Here is a 6,377-nt window from a genome sequence, read left to right as displayed (position 1 = left end):
CCTACCTTGCTTAGAATGGTCACACTGTCCCAGCAGTCATGGTATGCCTCACTTCCGCTATTTGATTTTACTCTCTGCTTTGTCTTCTCTTTGGGATAGTAGTCTTTTAAGTTCCAAAAGGATGTTTTTATGGGGGTCCAGTTTAGAAACACAATGCTTCTGATCATAGCTGGCCCACATCAGTCCTGTCAAGACATTAATGGTAGAAAACTTCTTTAGAGTGCCCAGGAGATCAGGATCCTAATTCACTTTGTTTCTAATTCACAAAGTTGACTTCTTTTTTTTTAAACTAGGTTGACTATTCTCTTTCGTGAGTTCTAACATGTAGCTAGAAGTTTCCACTGCAAAGTGTACTTGTTTGGCTTAAGCTCTTTTCAAGTGACTTTTATAATTTTAAAAAAATTTTGGCATTGGAAATTGAACTCGTCCTCCATCCATAGGGCCGGTATGGATAGAACTATGCAGTCTTCTGCCATTGTCCCAGCCCATTTCCTTGAACAACTGCCTTTATGAGGGAGATGAGATGTGGCGACTTAGCTCCCTACTGCTCCCAGACATGCAAATAAAGCTGGAGTTGAATCTGTATATGAGAGCATGTGGGCTGCTAGTCCACTGACTCTGAGTCTGATGTATTAACCTATCATCAGTAATCGGGATTGATATCATCTGCCCAGGGATGCTGTTCTCTTGGTGAGGAGATGGCAAAGTTCTGAGAGAAGGGGCCACATGGCAGGTAAATTTGATAATGGGGCACAGAGAGCATCAGAGCATGGGACAGTGTCCAGGAAGGGGTAGTCCCATCCTGCCAGGAGGAGCATGGTAAGCGGACAGCCACTGGGTGGCTAAGATTGAGGGGCTGGGGGAGCAGGATGTGAGCAGAACAGGTAGGGGGCCCCTATTACCAAAATATCTATTGTCTACCTGGGAACAAATCATGTTACAAAGATGAGAAGGTCAGCATTATTCTCAGGAGGTTTTCAACATAAGTATACTGTTCCTGGTACTCTCTGGTTAGGTTACATGTATGTAAGACTCAGGTCAGTTGTAGAAGGTTAAGTTGGGTTGGAATTTATACTATTTGTGCACTTGATAATAATAATTCTTATACTTCACATGTGTATAATGCAATGTATATATTATATATATTATGTATATAATCTATTTGGTCACAATAACTCTGTGAGCTATGTAGGGCATGTAATATTAACTCTATTTAATACATGAAGAAACTATGGCACAAAGCATTAAGATGCAAGGAGAGTGGTAGAAGTCCCCGGAGATGGGGCTTCAAAACATGGTTTTCTGACTTCAGATTCAAAGATAATTTTTAAACCATACTTGGCTGCCTCTCAACCACAAATTAATTGGTAGCATCTGGCAAGCTGAAAAACAAAATTGTTTTGAGTATTTTTTCTTTTTGCCATTAAATAGAAAAACCTTCTGGGTTCTACCAGCTTGTTCTCTATTAAATATACTAACTGAAGTGTAAAGTAATTTTATTCTCTAAACCAGCAGTTCTAAAGGATATATACATGGAAGAAAATATTAGGATTTTTAGTTTTATATTTTTGGATGTGTTTAAATGAACATAATATCTCCCCACAGTATACCTTAACACATATATACATAAATATACACACACATATATAGCAATAAATGTGTATAATTTATAAGTAAGTGTATTTACAAATATTGAGACAAATGTTCTTAAAGAAAAACAACACAGAATTGCAGGCTCAAACAAGCTTGGAAACCATTGTTCCTAACTGGTAACAACTTTCCCTAAAATGTCCACACAGTTTTTAGCTAAACACACTCCTCCTTTTGTTTCACTTAATGCTTAGTGCAACGGGGTATGGCAACGGCTGCTATACCCAGAAAAACAGAAGCTTTGAGTGAGAAGGGCCTGGAGGGATCAATTCTCCTAACTCCTTGATTTGACAGAGGAAGAAACTGAGGCTTACGGGGGTTAAGGGATTTGCCCAAGCTGACAAGTTAAGGTTGAGCCCAACAATACGGGAAACGGATGGAAAATCCAGTTAATGCTTAGCTAGCCATGGTAATGTATCATGGGGCTGGCTTGCAGAAATTAAATCCGTTAATAATCCCCAAGCCTTATTTTAGCCAGAAGTTTTAAATGCCTCACCTATCAAATCTTTTGCTAAAGATGATAATGTAAGGGCTTTGTTTCTCTGGGTGCCCCAAAATGTCACACATATACTGCTCTCTGGGTATCTGGTTATATACAAATACAAACTTGGGGAATACATATAGATATTTAATTACATACATCAATTGGTAAAAACAATTGTATTGAAACAAATATACTCCCCATCCTGACTTCAGTGAAAATGGAACCAAATTATAATATTCCCCAACAGGCAAATAACTACTCAAAATCCACTGAAGTTTGAAATATTTTGTCTGCCATTATCTCCTTGGAATTTAAGACCAGACCAATGCTGGACTATTATCAGATGCTAAATTCCAGTGTGTATTTGGTTCTATTTCTAGACTCTTAATTCTCTTCTGTTGATCTGGCCATGTATTTAATTACCAGTGCACAAGGGTTTTATTTACTGTAATATTATGGCAGATAAGACTAGTGTTAATTTTTTAATTTAAAAAAATGTCCAGGCTATTGTTGAATGACTTCTCCCCTTCCCATGAACTTTAGAATCACTTTTCCTATTCAAAAGCAAAACGAAACAACACACCCCGAAAACACCAGCACCAACAAAAACCCAATCTTTATTCAGAAACCTGTGAAATTTAGAGATTGGTTTATGGAGAACTGACTTATGCTTTGAATCATTTTTTCCCCCTAAATAGGCGACTTAAATTCATTTCAATTAGGATATATCTTTTCATTTATTCAGTCATGTTATGCCCCCTTGACAAATGGGTTTTTTAAAAATTCTATTATATTTTCTAACTGATTGCACATTGTATGTAAGAAAGCTGTGAACATTTTTACAAACCTTGTAACCTGACATTTTACTGAATTTTCTTGTTATATATAGTAGTTTTTAGTTGATTCTCTTGGAGTTTTCTACATAGACATCCATCTCATTTGTGAATAATGACTATTTTGCCTCCTCCTTTCCAATTTTTATGCTTCTTATTTTGCTCTCTTGTGTAACTGTATCAACTACTATTTCTAAAGCAACTATATAACTATACCTTGATTATCGATCATTTAGAATTTCTCCCATTATAATAATGCTGAGGTGAACATTTGCAGAGAGTTTGAGTAGTTTGGGTCATTTCCTTAAAACAGATTCCTACAAGTATAATTTGTTGGGTCAAAAACACAAAAATTTTAAAGACTTTTAATACACTTTGTCATGTTACTTTCCCCAAAGGGTCTATCAGTGACTCTAAACACCCTTTCTCCTCTGTTCACAATCCCGAGGCTCCCGGCACAGATGCCCCCTTCCCAGCCCTTCCTCTATGTGCCTTCCCTCTGCCGCCCACTGAGGAGATACCCAGGAAATTCCAAATCAAGCCCCTCCCCCAAATCAAATAAAAGTAAAACACAAGAACATAAAACTGCTACCCCAGTAACCCCAAAATCAATTTGGAGATGTAATTCAAATGATTTGGAGATTATTTGCTCACTCCTCCTGCAAATCATCCTACATGCCTCCTTTCCCTCATCCCTCACATTCTAAAGCCACTGAGTCCAGTGGCCTTAACTTCTCTCCTACCCATTCTTTATTCTCCATGCACACTGTTACCGCTCTAGTTCAGGAACTTGTCCTCTCTCGTCTGGACCACTGTAATCCCATCTAACTGATCTTACAACCTCTGTGCAATCCTTTCTCCACCCCTGTGCAGAACACTTCAGTGGCAGGAGACACCTCAGGATGGCCACCAACTATCTGTCTGTCCGGTTTCTCATTTTAACCTCTATCTTACTACTACCTGCTAGCCAGACCAGACTATTTGCAGTTCCCTGACCATGTACAGCTCCAAGCCTCTGTTCCTGCCTGTGCCACTCCAACCACAGGAATGCCCTATTCAGCACCCGACACCCCCAGCCCCATTCACCAAGGAAAATCCTTTTTCTGTTTAAGATCCAACTCAAGGGGCTCTTCTCTGGTGAAACATTTCCCATTCCACCCTTCGACCCCCCACCCTAGAACTGTTATAGGAAGGGCTGTCCATTGGGTAGAGTATGGCAATATTTCCTGAGGTTCCTTTTATGCCCAGTTTCCAGGGTTCTTATATAAGTGGAACAAAGATCCATAGGGACTGGCGTTCCCCCTCTTTACGGTGAATTACATTTGTTTAACATGACTTCAAAGTCATTCGATACAAATCTATTCCTGCCATCAGTATAAACACAAGAAACGGCCTTGCAGAAGGGGCCTCCATCGTGAGCTAGGGGAGAGGAGGCTTAAAAGGTAAGAGCTGGCTCTGCCCCTCTCCATTTTCTTGTGCCTCGGGGTACTTGCCTTGCTGATGGTTAATGATCACCTTAGGCCCTGAAGCACAATGATGAGAGACCCCCAGTGACTGTTGCAACTTCAGACAAAGCTTTTGGTTTTTCCCTATTTTTTTGGTGGAAGAGACATTCAGAAATCCTGTGAAAGGAAGGTAAAATCTTAGAGCTGGAAAGGGGGGGTCAGCGTGACATCTAATTCAGCTCTTTGCTTCCAAGAAAGACCCGAGGAGCTAACCAGTACCTCCCATTTTTAAAGGTCTGTGGAATGAAAAATCCTTTGTTCATCCAAGCCAGCATTTGTCAGCCCTCATTGGCAAGCAATTCCTGGGTCTCACTTCCTATCCTTGCCTGCCGCCCACCTCCTTATCTCCTCTAACTCCATTTCCTGCCTCTAGGTGACTGGTTTCATATCTCTAGTTTACTAGGACTGCTAGGAAGCAAGAGTGTTGCCTGAATATGCCAATTACATGCTTCGAGCTTGTGCCAGAGTCTCCCTCTGATTCCTGTTCTCAAAAGTGGGTGAAGGGGGGCACATGGAAAGCCTCAAGTGTAAACGCAGCTCTCTCTCGCAATTCATTGAGGAAATGGAAGAGGTGTTCCCATCACACACCCGGGGGATGGATTTTGCTTGGCACAGCACAGCTGCCCTTCTGCAAACTGTTCCAAAGCCGGCCACTTTATTCCAAATTCCACTGCAAGTGTCTGTTAATATCTAGTGAGATGTTCAAAGCCAGTTAACCATCTACGAGGTTTGGGGGTGCTCTTTTTTGTGGATTCATTGAGTAACACAGACAAAAAATGCTAACACATGTTTCTGTTGCTAGGCCTTAGTCTTATCACAGTTTGAAACTGTAGAAAATCAATTACGTGCTTTGAATTACTCCCTTCCCTGGCACAGAAGCATTTCTTCGTTCTTTCCGGACAGTGAACACTTTGCAACATCTACCACTAACAGCCTGTTAGGATTCTCTGCTAAATTAATGTAGTACAAATAAACCGAACAGAAGCCTGGTAGAATGCTAAACATCCCCCCTCTCCTCTGTTGTGGCCTCCTTGCAGCTTGGGACCTTTCTGCCTTGCTGCTGCAACATCTGGACGGCATTCGGGTTGTTTCTCAAGGACACAAGTGTGCACCTCCGGTGAATTTCAACTTTCAACATCTCTCTGGCTCTAATCTATATTTAATGTTTCATGACTGGTAGTCAAAGACGCTTCAGCTAAATATCAGGTTGGAATGAAAATGATCCTTGGGAGAACATTTGCTTCCAGCATGCGTCAGCAAAGTGTCTGTGACAGAGGCTTTCCCCAGAGATGTGTTGCCCACTCTCTTGCAGTAATAATAATTACGCCTTATGATTGCTGTGCCCACATAATCAAAGATCGCTTCATCAACTGCGATCCCGAGGGGAAGTTGCCTCTGCTCCTATCTGGATGTCAGTCACAGAGAGCAGCACCCCTAGGGATCCCCAATTTTTCGCTTGCCCTTTTTAGTCCCGTGTTGTTAGCATTGTGTTTCTTCATATTCTTCTCAATGCAAATGATGTGTAAATCATGCCCTCCAGAAGGCACACGTGGTGAGGGGGAGAGGGTGGGGAGGGAGGTGGGGCTGGTGTATTCTTCTCCCCCGGCCCCCCTCCCCAACCTACCACAGGGATTTCTCGCATGGAACATAATTACATCTGTGCCATATGGGCTCATTTATATTCTATTACAGGTTAAGCTAATACGACTCAGAAATATGCTAAAAATACCTCAAAGTATTCTAGAGCTGTCAAAACACTTGTCATTTCTTGCTCACCCTTTTGATTGCTAGTGTTTTTGTTTTTGTTGGGAGATTCAGAGAGCTAAGAAAGCATGCTGGCGTGCTGGTGTCCAGTCTATAAATATAGCTTAATTTCCTGTATTATTGCAATCTGTGGGCTTGCAA

Source organism: Phocoena phocoena, chromosome 9, assembly GCF_963924675.1.
Source record: "Phocoena phocoena chromosome 9, mPhoPho1.1, whole genome shotgun sequence".
In the NCBI taxonomy this organism is placed as follows: Eukaryota; Metazoa; Chordata; class Mammalia; order Artiodactyla; family Phocoenidae; genus Phocoena; species Phocoena phocoena.
Note: the sequence above shows the minus strand (reverse complement) of the source record.